General features: G+C 49.1%; 1 protein-coding gene across 2 annotated transcripts in view; it reads left to right on the forward strand.

Moving 5' to 3' along the window:
- The window catches only part of erbin (erbb2 interacting protein), a 92142-nt gene that overhangs the window by 16056 nt on the left and 62139 nt on the right, over positions 1-13947 (forward strand). For both annotated transcript variants that reach the window (XM_061262482.1, XM_061262483.1), the window contains exon 2: positions 599-671. The gene's annotated coding sequence lies outside the window, so the exon portion shown is untranslated. The remainder of the gene's footprint in view (positions 1-598; positions 672-13947) is intronic.

The following is a 13947-nucleotide window of genomic DNA, read 5'->3' on the forward strand; positions in this document are numbered from 1 at the left end:
TAAGAGAATTCAGCCATTGGAAGACAAGTCTAACTTTTTTGCCAATTTGGATGTTTTTGTGACAAAATTGAAGCCAGACGTAATAAAGATGAGGTTGAGACAAACTGAAGACTTTTGTAAGATTGTGTTGATTCCTTTTTATTTTAAAACTCATGTTATTCATCGTATAACAATATAGGCAACGATCAATAAAAAAAGTGTCTCAAAATATTCCACTCAAAGGGTCTTGTGATATGGTGCAGCTCAATTTGGGAAAACAATTTATTCTAATTGACTGGCATCCATAGTAATGTGTAATTTGAGTTTCATTGACTCTTTTAGTTGTGTGATTGTCAGTGGTTTGGGACCTCTTGGTTTAGCGTTTCTACGCCGTGTGTGTACAGTGTAGCGTCTCCCGCCATGCTGGGGGATCACTGCAGCCCTGATTTGCATATGCAAGCAGTGAAAGGTCAGGCGTGTCGCTGATGATGATGTGTAATCTGCTCCGTGGAGTAAGAGAACTCCTGTGCAAACGGTGAGGTATTGATGGAGAAGCAGAATCCACATTGATGTTTCTTGAAATGCTAATGATCGCGTCTCTCCTGTTGTCCTTCCTCAGATAAGCGCTTGTGTTGTGGGACCTCTCCTCTGCCCCAGACTGGGATCCAGGAACGCGGGTCATAAATGACAAGGTACCGATTCTCCTCCGCTGCCTCTGGCCCCAGCACGGTCGCGCGCTTTCCTCTGGAAAGTTCCGTTGGCTGTCAGGTTGGCTTGGACGCCTGCGAACCCTGCTAGCCTAGCTACGGCTTCTGTCGCGGGGAAAAAAACATCAAAGGAAAGACGGTGAACAGACTTACCGTATGAAATTAAATGAAACCGCTGTATGGTTTCTGGGACCGGAAAACTGATTTAATTTTAATTTGAGAAATGACAGTGCACTGGGCACACGTTAACACTTCTCATTAGATCCCCGTTGGCTGTCACGGTTCCTGTGAACTGATTTATTTTTATTTAGAGAGGTGCACGGGACACACATTCCCTCTGCTGTTCCAGCCTCTGTTCAGGTGCTGCTGTTCTCACAGCACAGGACACCGTTCAAAGCTGATAGAATGAGAGGCCATGACTTCCTTTGCATTGAGTGGAGGAAACTGTTAATAGCAAGGCAATATTTATAGCTTTTTTCTGTTTGAGGAATAGTTTAATATACTTTAACAAAATGATTTGTTCTACTTTTCTCGCTTTTTTTGTTTTTTGGTTGTGAATAAAATGGCACTATGTTTGACGTTACATGATTAGGTGCAATTTGGCCTTCGCTGTGAACCACATTGTCCAATGATCTTTTTACAGATGCCTGTTAATGCTCTGTGAGACTCGCACTTTGGTAGATAATGCTGCTTATTGTGTCGAGTACATGACTGAACATTCATGTGATAGAAAAATCTCCCAAAAGCACAAGTTCCTTTTAGCATTTTCAGCAGTTAGCACGAGTAGTATAATTGATCCAGTAATTAGCTGGTGCTGTTAGCTGGAGTATTCGCGTCCTCCGTTCCCTGTTGTTTACGCATTGTTATGCTAATCCGTATTTATATAAGTGTTCTTTAGCGGCCTTGTAGTCCTGCCCGAATCAGTAAGGGTATAAACAGCGTTGCATGTAGAGCAGCAGTTTTGTTTGCAGGCGAAACAAAAGTAAAGCCCTTTTTCTCCGTGCGGGGGAAACGGCTGTTTGATCGGTGGATTGTTTTGAACGGCAGCAGGGGTTGCTAGGGCGACGGGGCGCGGAGCTGCTGCTGGATCCAGTCCGCCGGCGGTCTGTCATTTGCATACCCCCCCCCCCCCGCTCCCTCAGGGCCGTCCCCGTCCCCGTCCCCGCCGCGCTCGCTGAAGGAGCGGCCTTCTCCAGAGGCCGCGGCGCAGCACGGTGCATGATGGGATAATTAAGGCGAGGCGGTGCAGCGGAGCGCTCGGAGCTGGACTTTTTAACCTGGAGATTATTGGTTCGACTCCCAGGGGAGGGGAGCTGTTGTTGTGCCCTTTGTGAAGCTAACAAATGCCTTTTCTTCAGCAAAACACCCAGTAGTGTAGACAGCAGTGGATAGCATGTAAAAATTTAAATGATTTATTTCTCCCCGGATCAGTGTCTGCTAAACAAACGGCCGTTGTAACTGTCAGCCGGTCGGTGAGTTATGCAGCTCCGAGTCGGCGTAATCTTGGGTGTTTTTGGGGGAATGGCACCGACGGTGCGGATAATGTGGATGTTTGGGATGAGCTCAGAGCTGCAGAATGCACAGGCTGGGGGTCCTTCCGCACGGGCGTTACCCAGAGTGCCGTGCGCTCAGACTCCCCCGCCAGGGAGACGCTGCAGGGCCTCGACCTGGAGGTATTACGGAGAGGGACTGACGGACAGAGGGGGTGTCAGACCAAGAGGCGCAGATTCAAATGGAGGACAAACCGTCCCTGCAGAACCTGTTACTCGCGTGTTTTGGAAAATGACATTAAGTGCAACCAGCCTCCATGTGTAAGCACTGGCTCTCGGGGAGATGTGGGAATGTGTGTGGAATGTACAGAGCTGTTAGTGCAGCAAGGCCGTTCCCCATAAAGACCCCTCCGAGCAGCAGGCTGTGGAGGAGGGGAGGGGCCGTGTGGTCTGCACACTGCTCTGTTACACTGACCGTATACCAATCCACTGCACCGAGGACTCATCAGAGCTGAAGCCACCGGCCGAGAACCAGGCCAAAGATGAGGGAGGTGTTTCTGTTTTCTGGAAATACATTAACAATTAATAATAAAAAACAAAGAAAATGTAATAAGAAAAAACCCAAACAACCTTATGACATAAGGGACAACCACAAAAGATGTTCTGTGCTTGATGGGTGTTGAGTGTGCTGCAGATTCCTGTGTCATCAGGAGTGTGCGTGTAATAGCCTTAATAAGCAGCACACACAACACTCAATCACTCTCAATTCAGAGCCTGTTGCTGCTGCAGCGCGTTACTGCTTTCAGTTTGCAGTCCTGCCGCATGTCGAAAATGGCTTTATTTCTAATATATTTTCCCCTCCTGTTTTGCTTGCAGGATCAGACTGAATGATTTGTACTGCTTGGAATGGCAGTCTAGGATTTCTTCTCTCCTCTTCTAAATTTAGAAAATGAAATGTGACAATTTCATTTTTTTAAAATACAAAACGTGATGTAGTTAATCTTCACCTTAATCACTGAGGCAAAAATTCTATGTCTTATTGTCTCAATTGCTCTTTCTTGATTTGTTTTCAGATATAAAATGTAGACCCAGACCATTTGAAACTGCATTTTAGCCATTTAATATGGTCTTCATGACCCTTTCCCCTGCATATAGAGAAGTAGACAAGTCACTAGACACAATGTCTGATACATTGATATTCACCTGAATTCTCCCATGTGCTAAAGCGATGCCGAACATGCTCCTCTGTCTGAGGTGAGTCTCAGGGCGATGAATAGAATGAAATGCATTTAGCCCGGTATCGATAGGAACGCAGCTTACCTTCACCATGAAGAACCGGCTTGACAGCTTTCTTTTCAACTTTGTCGTAGCAAGGGAGGGCGAACAATGGTATATTACAGCATTGTGATGACAACAGTGTGCTGTTGATCTGTTCCCGTAAAGGCAGAAGTGGCACTGTGGAGAAATGCCGAGCTCTGGGCCTGTTGTCGACAGATTAAAATGTCCTCTGGTCTCGCCCGTAAACTGGCCGGCCGTTTTCATTACCTCCACACAGGGCTATCGGCGTATAGTGGCAAACCCTGTTTAGATGGACCGATAACAGAAAGCCAAACTGGCTCCTTCCCTTCAGGAATACATGACTGGAAGTACCCCCCCCTCCCCCATAGATTACCAGCAGCCCGACAGTATTTATTGACCCTCGTCGGGCCATAAATGGTTCGCCCCTGAAGGCTGATGTCAGGTTAATGAGAACGGAACTGGGTTCCGGGCTTGATTGATTGGTGGAGAAACTTCCCGGGTATTGTAACCGATCCCTGAAATAATTGGCACTGTGTGATCTGGGTGGTGTATTTGAGCTCTGCTGAATGGAGTAATGGAAACCTCAGGTCTTAAAAATGAATTGCATGTCCCTCACACAACCATCCAGAACCAATCAACATCCCCACATACTGCACCCCCGCCGCCCCTCTGTAACCCCAGATCTCTTTGTGTCTCTGCGACACATCCTTCACTGCTGTGGAACAGCGCGTGCTCCGGAGGCTGAGTCCCCCTCCCCCGGCAGAGGACCCGTTCCCCTGTACTCAGTGCAGCCGGTGGATGTGATGCAGTCGGCGGAGGGGAGAGCGTTAAATGAAAGAAGGGGACTCGCTGATGCAGTGAAAGTGTGTTCTTGGCCTTCTCGCCGTCCTCGTTCCTTCCCTCCTCCTCTCCTCTCCGCTCCGCCCGTACGTGGCCCTGACCCCCGCTGTGAGATCAGGTCAGGCCTGCGTTAGCGCCGGGGCTAGGGCCGGGGTCTGTGCTATACGCTTTCCACGGCCATCCATCTTACTGGACCAAATGGCAAAGCAATTACCTCTGCAGAATCCTGAGTGCAGGCTGGGCTGGGGAGGGGAGGGGGCTGGGCTGGGCTGGGCTGGGCTGGGCTGGGCTGGGCTGGGGAGGGGAGGGGGACAGGCCGGTGCGTTGTCACCCGCGCGTGCCCATGATGAGCCCATGGATGGTTCACCGCTCGCTCTGAGTCATTACCGAGAGGGTTTTCCGGGCGGGAATGGGCCGCAAAGGGTTGTCTGGACCAGAAGGCATCGATTTGGCCACGGTCGATGCGCTCAGGGGCTGACTGTGACTGTGGAATCTGGGATTCTCTCGGCCGTCTGCAGCACATCCAACCACACTGATGACAGAGCCAACACAATGAACAGTCACAAATGCTTTGTTAATATTTTTTTCCAAGCATTTGCTTAGCCCTAGTCTTGTTTGCCTTCTGAAACCAAATCACCTTGGGAAAAAGTGTGTGTGTTTTCATTGTAGAATGTACATGTAACTGAGTGTCTCCCAGAGACTAATCCATGCATACTTGCGAGAAATACAATAGTGATTCTCTGTATTATGTCGTCTGTTGTGTAATGTTCACATCGAGAGGCTGGGTTCAGAGTGGTGTTCATGGGGGCTTATTGAGACCCACCCTGCAGATCCCCTCCCTGCTGTCCTCTCCTGTGGCCTTCACCTTTGGCTCACGAGAGATCCGCTTTCTGCGCTGGTAACTCGCGCATCCCCGTTCTGTTAACCGCCATTACGGACACAGAGCAGTAGGATGTGCTGGTGTTCTGTGGCAGAGAACGATTTCTATGCCATAGGTTTCCTGTTCTCCATGAAGGGACGGGGAATCCCGTTTTGTGACCCAAAACCGTCTGGCGGCGGGGATATGGGGCACTACGAGGGATAGTTCCGCTGTCTGGTTCACCTTTCTTCCAGAGCGATCAGTGACTGGGACGCTCATCCCATGAGCCTGGCTGTGTAGAGCTCCAGCTGAAGCTTCATGAGCTGTGACTGGGGCCCGTGGCTTTGGGACAGGGGAGAGGGGGGATCCTGAGCCACGCGCCGTCTGCGGGGCAGCGCTTTCCAGGCTCCTGAAGCGCCCCCCCCCCCCGCCCCCCTCTGCGCTTTAATCCGGGGCAGATGGTGCCCTTTTACACGGGGCATGCCCGGCCAGACGGGGCTCGCCAGTGCGTTTTTCGAGAGGTCCCGACACAAAAGAACCGGCAAAACGGAGTCTCTGCCAAGCCGTGGCACAACAGAGTGCACCCGGGCTATAGCCTCGGTCTGTGCGTCTCTGCGTTGTGTGTCCGTCTGCGTCATGCGTGCCTGTGTATAAACCTTGTTCCCCTGACGATGTTTGGGTCCTGCCTCCCTGCGGTTGGAATGTTTTTATCCTCCACTCCTTTGTTTGACTCCACAGTGGCATTTTAAGGACTTTGAAGGTCTCTGTGACTTTCATTTTTCTCTATTTTGGGGGAAGAGTCAGAGGAAAAACTTTTTCTTCTCTCTGCGCCCTTTTCAGCTCCATTTCCGTTTGGACTTGACAGTCTTCAGGCGGCCTTTTTACCCTGTTTTACTCTTTGTGTTTGCTCCTTTAAAGAGACACTGTCAATGCGTCTCCTCACGCAGGGCCAGCGGGAGCTCCATTAGGGAGGTACGTGTGCTGCTTCCTGGTCTGGAATTCGGGAGGGCTCGTGGGGGGGGGAGGGGCGGAGAGGATGCTCTTCATTATTATCAGGAGCGGGGCGGTGGAAGAGTAGAGGTCATGACGTGAATCTCTCCCCCCCCCCCCTCATTCCTCCAGGGGTGGACCGCGGACACAGGCTTTTCTTCTCCCTTCATTATTTCTGCCTGTAATTGGTTTCCCGCGGTGCGTGTTTGGGTGCCGGTGTTGGAAGACACGTAGAGGACTGGACCCAAGGTACACCCCGTCTGCCCTCAGAGCGGTTTTTTTTCATCGCACAACCGAATCACTGAATATTAACCAGACTGTGATTTACTGGTGTGCTCAGATCAGGAGGCCGTGCTGGGATTAGTGTTCCTGCGTCTCTAGCTCATCCCCCCTGAGCACGGCCTGGCCAAAAGCGAAACGCACGGAAAGAACAGCCTTCACCTCACGCCCAAACCCCCTTTGATTTGTCCTCACCCTGGAGAATCGGGACAGGTTCTTGGCCCGGCGTGGGGTACGCTGGAATACATTAAAATCCATCAGGCTGCGTTTGTTCAGCGAGCGTCTCCTGAGAGTTAATGCTTGTGAACAGCAGAGTGGCATATCTGTACACACACAGCCTCATTTTAAGTGTTTGAACAGCCAGCCTGTTGCAGGGCTGTACTCCCCATACGTTTGTTTGGCAGTTAATTTCTTTTAATCAAGGACTCCGGCGAATGTAGCCAGTACATTTGTGAAGCTTCTGTCCTACATTATATCTTTTTCCAATAGGTGTTTATAATGTTATGATTGATATTAACAAGCAGGAAATAAAAATGACACAGGCCTGTACAGGACACAGTGTTCTTTTTCTCTATGGTAACATGAGCAGTAAGGGCTGTGTTCCCCTGAATTCCATTGTTACCATATTACGGCCTTAATTTGGCCAGTTCCTTGTTTTATTAGATGTCAGTTGACTTGGTAAACGGTAAACTGTTTTGGTTTTCATACATGTAGATTTTGTGCATAATTATGTTTGCTTTCATAAGCCTTTAAGCAAGAAGCGTAATCAATGGCAGTGTTGCGTTCTTTAATATCCTCTTGTCTTTGCAGTGAATATGCTGAGGCCTCATCAGTCTCCTGGGGACACTTGAAAGGCGTTGGTCCATGTATCAGTAACGGCAGAGTACTGGCACAGTTCAGACCGAACCGAAGCAGAGGACTTTATAGCTGTGATGTCTTGTCATTCCTTTCCCTGTTGATGGCTATAATGACATAAATGATGCTAATCAATGAGAATGTTGTGGTCAGTGTGGGATATTTACAGTAGCTTTAGCAGCTGAAGTTTCCAACTCTCCTGTTCGTGTCCGTGATGTGTGGTTATTGGGTATATCAGTTCTGGTATCTGGTGTTGGTCCTTTATTGAATGGTGCTTTGCTGCATAGGGTGCAGGCTTGCCAGATATGCACGGCCGTCTTCTGAATGCTGAAGTACTTTATCCTGGACCAGTGGCAACATTTGTCTTTCTCCTGGGTCTGAATTTAAAAACGCCTGTTTTATATGTTGCTGCTCAATCGTTCCTCGTGGCCGTTAAGCTCGTATTTCTCATAATTCCGGGAGGGTGATTGACATTTTAAAGGAAAAGTATGATTGATTCCTGCACTTTGATGGAGTATGTGGTGGTTGATTTATAGCTACGGGGGAAAGAATCTAATCCGGAGCTGGGAACGAGACCTTTTTCTGCTTTGCAATATTATACAGAAAATGCTCCAGTCTTTCTGTGGGAAAGGGCTTCGCTTCTACCTTTTATGTGGTCTGTTATTTGAATATAGGCCCAACTCTTCTCCGTCGGGAGGCTGCATGGTTGTTTGTATGTGGCAAACTCAGATTTGTGGCAGGAATTGCCTTTACCTCCAAAACTTTGTTCTCCAATACAGTATAGTATGTCTGTTTAATTCAATGTACTCCAGAGTTCAAGAAAATGCCTCTAATGTCTTCAGCATGGCAAACCTTTCAACACTGAATGGTTTGTATTCTTCATGCGTTCTTAAGCGCTCCAAATGCCTGCGTGTTGCAACACCGCTTGAATGAGTGTGGTTTAAATTGCGCCACATGCTTTATGTAAATTCTGGACTTTGATTGGTGGGATTCCATGAATATTTTCTTGTCGTTCATTCCGATGAAATGCGTCCGAGTGCCAGTCCTGGCATTGCGCAGCAGTCTCAGAGAGGCTTGTGTACAAAACCCACAGGAGAAACGGTCGCGTATACGCAGAGAGGACCGGACCAAACACGGCTGTGTTTGACACTGCTGCCGTTTCACACTGGAATGTACACCTCTGAGCTGCGTGCAGGCTTGCGTGTTTCTGACTCTGAGCAGATATCGTAATGATGAGAACAGTTCCCCGCAGCTGCACAGTGTCCAGGCCGGGCGATAAGGACACTGCTCACAAGCACACGTGCTGACAGCCCGGCTCTAACAGAGCCTCAGGGTTCGCCCCGCTCCGCTGTGGTTTAGCCCGCTGTTCGTCAACTGCCTTTCTGTCGGAATGTGGGGGGGAAAAAAATACCTCATCGTTCATTTATTTTATTTATTTATTCATTCATTCGTTCTGTGAACTTCAGCCCCGTCCTTCTGCCAAGGAGATTGTTTTCTTTCCCGAAGCCTTCAGCCCACTTTATCTTGTTCGGCCCGTTTTTCTATTGGGGTGTACACGGCCGGTTCGAGTGATCGCCGCCATTCCCGGGAATCAGAGAGACTGATGGGACGGAGAAGGGTGACAGGCACCGGGGCCGTCTGCGGGGAGCTTTCTGGATAATTCATCCCCCTTGGGGCGGAGTAATCTTTATGGCCAGGTATAAACCCTTATTAGATTGCACTGCAGTGAAATCATTGCTTTGCATCACATTTTTCATTGGCTTACCGCGCTGCGTAATCCTGGGTGTCTTACCCAGCTTACGTTTTACATACATCGCCATCCTCTGTTTACAATGCTGGCTTTCTCCTTTCACTTCAGGTTCTGTGTCTGGGGCTCAACAGCTATGTCACATGTAGGAATGGATCTTGGAACTAGTCGTGCGGTCTGGCCATGATGAAACCATTGCCTAAACCATGTAAATGACACATCTAATTTAGGTTTGGCTCGAGACACCTGAAGGATATTGGCAATATACCTGAGTAGCTATCGGCTGAATTGCTGTGATTTTAACTATCTATTTGATGTTGTTTGACGAGCCTGATGAACCAGATAATACGCTAGACCCTCAAAATGGACAATATGGGAAATAGTATGTTGACTTGGTGGGATTACTTGGACAGTAATCTAAAAATATTGTTGATTCATAAGGAGCAGCATTAAAATGCGCAGTCATTTTAATGCTCCAGGGTATGCCTCGGAATAAGTGTTTAGTCTAAAAAAGAAGTTGTATAAACAGGAAGTGGTAACAAGTAGCCTAGCTGCGAATTCCCTTCAGCACCCGAGACTTGAATGCCGACACCAATACTTATTTATTTGTTTGCCAGCAGTGGGTTATGGTCTCGTTGAAGCAGCGGAGGAAAGCGCGTCGGTCTGTCGGAGGGAGAGGCTGGCCGCGTCTGTATCTCACACTGCGCTCTGACTCCTCACACGTGAGAGTAACACCTCTGTGTGAAAGCACAGTAACCCAGCGAGCGATGCTGAAGTGCGGGCGAGAGCAGGCCAGAGAGGAGCCCGCTTCTCTGTCCCCGTGGTCAGCGGCTGGGGCGTTGCGCGTGCTTTTCCGATCACTGCGACCGAGGTGAAGAATGGTGCCTTTGTTGCTCCGCATTAAGGAAGTAAATGCGTCGCGTTGTGCCAGACGAGGGAAGTGGTCCTTTGCGCTCGGCAGACGTCCCGTCACGCCTTTCGGGAAGCAGCCAGCGGGCATCCAGAGGTGATCGCTCCGGTTGTCCCGCGGCGGGCCGGGGGGTGCCACACCTGCTCTGGACGTCCGCCCCTTCCCTCTGTCTCCCGCCCGGTCGGGGTTCGGGTGCCCTCTGCAAACGCGATGCGTCATTTCCTTCCCGCTCTCTTTCGTAGGCCCCCCTCTCCCCCAGGAATCTCCCTGCTGAGTAATGGCTGTGATTTCCCCCTCCCACTGCAGCTCCTTGCAAGTTTGTTTGAGGCGGCATAACTGGCTGCTGAGGCATGTAGGGGGTGGAACTCATTTAATTGCTTGTTTATGGTGCTTTATACCTCCCATAAAGGACGTTTGGACTTTTAGTCCCCTGTTCTCCTTCTCCACTGCTCCCTATCGTTGTTCCTCCTCTTTCGTTTTCTCTCTCTCTCTCCCTCTCCCCTTCTCCCTGAGTCAGAGGAAATGTGTGGCCAGACTCCCAGAGGCTTTCTTTCTGCAGACTGGCTGATGGGCCCTACGCCCAATGCTCAAAACAGATGTGTCAGGTGTGTGTGTGTGTGTGCTGCTGATCGGAGACGGCGATGGGGTGATTTACGGAGCAGAGCGGCGATGCTATTGTTCCCATTTCCTTACATGGACTCTCTGCACTTATTAAAAAAAAAAAAAAAAACACTTTCCTGAAAAGAAAACTATCGTTTCCTATCTTTAAAGAAGTGGAGGCATTTTAATATCCAAGGCTTTTGTGGGGATGAAGAAACGTTTCCTTTTTTGTACAAAGGAGCCCTGGAAGAGGTCATGCTCTCTATAAAAGAGGGTTTGGGTAACGCCTGCTTGTGAGGACATCCAGAACTTGTGACTTAGGGACCGAGGTGGAGTAAGTGCACCTTTGGCATTGCTGCAGGAAAGCTATTTTCCGGTGGTGACTATGAAATCGCTGTCATCGTTCATCGAGAGCCTGCTCAGTCCAATTTGTAATTCTGTATGTGAGCGCTTGAGTCCTGGAAAGTACTTTTCTATACAAGATGGATCTGCTGTCCTTAGCATTTCATCAAGGTTGTTTTGTACACGGATGAGCATAGTGTCATGTACAGGCGACTAGGCCAAACCCCTACCATGCAAATCATTCCCAAGGCCTGGTGCTATATCTGGACACACCGCTCAGGAGGCCATGGGAGCTCAGGTACTTCCCGGATGATTTTTTTATCTTTGACGTGAGCTCAAAGGTGACATTTCTGAGCCTGGTCATGCTGTAATAGTCACATTTGAACCAGCAGCTGTGATTTGTTTTTGAATTGCCGTTAGGTGCAGTTTTTCCCCGCACAAGGTAGTTTGCTTAAGATGCTTCAGATCCCGACTTCCATGGTCATAGGCTTCGGGAAACATTGAACAGAAGAGTAGCCAAGACATTTGCCTCTTCATAATCCTCTGAAGACGTCCTGGGATGCCTTCAAGGACTGCTCCGCTACACTGTGTCCCTGGGTTTGCAGAGGCATCTGGACCGAGGTCAAATACGTCATCGCTTTGGATTCAAATGCTTTTCTGTGCTTGATTGATCTTGCCTGGTGCAATTGAGCCAACCCAGAGGACCAAAAGGCAGGGTTTGCTGTTTTTTTGAGAGATTCCAATGTGCCAGACAAGCAGAGAAAAGCATTTGAATCCAAAACGATGACACATTTGAGGGTCTGATGTGTGTCGCGCAGGCTGTGCAGATACCTTTCGGGGTAATCGGGAGTCCCTGAGACATGTGAGTACGGGACGTGTGTTTCAGGCACAGTTGACTGATTGGAGCCAGACTCCTGAAATAAGGAGGCTGGGTGTCGGGCTCAGGACTCTGCTCTTCAGCTTCCGGACTGTCGCACGCTCGTCACTGATGACAGGCGGGCAGCGCTTAGTCAGAATCTCACACGCTGCATCCTTTACGTGTGTGTCTGTGTGTGTGTCTGTGTAAGACAGGCGAAGGTGACTACCGATGGGCTGTACGGCCCCTCCCCCTGACTGATGGCGGTGTGTGGTGTTTCTGGAGCAGTCAGCAGTTTGAGGGAATTGGGTCAGCGCAGGAAACCTTCTGAGAGCATTTCCATCCTCTTTCGTTTAACCGCAGCTCTTTCATCAGCACACTGCTCGGCTCCCGGAGGGGCAGCCCACGCCAGCCCCCTGGGGCCCCTGTCACTCCCAGGGGCCCGTGCACTCAGCGCTGTGTACAACTCTGCACACGTTTCCTCATTAATACACCTTTTGGTTCCTGGGACTTTCCAAATAAAGGTGTAAAGCAGATGGTATTGGATGGCATATCAGTGTAGCTTACCACTTTTGGCAAATGTATGCCTGTCAACCAATTGGCAACTATTTTTTTATTTATTTTTGTCATGCCTGGAATTGAACAATAGTTTAATCTCCTTAGGTAAGGCATGTCATCACATTCTGAGACCCACCTGCCACTTACTGTCACTTGCTGCCTCACTGTTTAGGCATCTCTGTAAGCTGGTGATTTGCGTGTTTTGAACAACGGCTCATCTGCCAGCTCTTCCAGATATCCGGATCCAGCCTTCAAGGCTGTTTTGATTGAGCTGTCCAGTAGAATGAGCCAGTGATGTCATAATCATTGACCCAGTGATGTCATGATCATTGGTCACATGAGTGGCAGACGACTGTAGGTGACGCGACTCGCAGTTCTTTCACGACGACTCTGACCTCTTTCCCCTTCACCAGACGTACCCAGGAGAATCAAATGACACGGCCATCTTCAGCGAGGAGCAGCCTGCTTCTCACGCCACCCCGGCGTCGCGTGGTCCCTGCTTTCCCCTGAAACGTAAAGGGGAATTCCACAGTCAAAATCCGCAATTTCAGATGTTTCCCGCCTCAGCTTCTCAAAGCATTAGGTCTCGGAGCCCGCCTGCTTTAAGCGGCTTGTCTGCGGTGGGCGATTAGCCCGCGGTTTCAAGTTAACGTGTTCAGCCCTCCTGGGCCTTCCGCTTCAGGTCTGCTCAGCTAAAGTCTTAAAGCAGCTGTGTGGGCCTCTCTGTGCCGCAGGATGTTCCCTGCGGACGGCCGTTCGCCCAAGGCCGGCTCGTGTCTGCCGGTTTTAACGTGACGGTGCCCGAGCCCCGTGGGGTCGACGGGTTGCTGAGCGCTTTCTCGTGGGACGGTCCTCGCTGTTTCCGCTGCGAAGACTGTCGTCACGGATTCCGGGCAAGCCACGGTAACTGACATGTTCAGGGGCACGGCTTGTGCAAGTTATTCGCGATCCTGTTTGACAGCTTTACAGCTGAATTGAGATGTTTGTTTTATGCTGAAGGTCTGGCAGACAGCCTTGTGCTACTGTGACTGATCATTTATTTTAGGAAGATATTGCATTTGAAGTCGTCTGATAGTAATAAATGATGCAAAATAATACATAACAGTAACAAAACATTTATTGTTATTGTTGTGGTGATTATTACATTACTTCAAAGTTCAAAGTGCTGCATGTTGACATGGCACATATAATAAAACGGTACACACAATGCAAAACGGAGTTAACACTGTTGTAGCAACAGAGTTACTGTTGTAACTCGCTGCTTGTTTTCATATCCGCCCTGAAATCTGCTGTCCCAGATGATACTCCTTTTCCTGTGGAAGGCTCTTAGTCGCCCCTGTCAAGTTAATAGGGAACCCCCAGCACCCCCTCGGAGAAATCCTCAAAGCTCAGTGTATTTGTTGACACACAGTTTTGGCACTTGAAACCCCAAAGGTGTTTTTCAGGGGAAATGTATTGTATTAAATGTATTATGGATGTATTGATTGCACAAGGTCTGTGACTTTATAAATGGTCTTCATAAGTCATTTCTTCAAATCCAGCAAGAGTTTTGTTTTTCTCATACTTACCCTGTAGGTGACCTTCACAACATGTAACTGGAAATTCAAGAAAGGCCATAGTTTTTCTAAAGTTCAGT

This window comes from Conger conger, chromosome 12 (genome assembly GCF_963514075.1).
Source record: "Conger conger chromosome 12, fConCon1.1, whole genome shotgun sequence".
NCBI classification, from domain to species: Eukaryota; Metazoa; Chordata; class Actinopteri; order Anguilliformes; family Congridae; genus Conger; species Conger conger.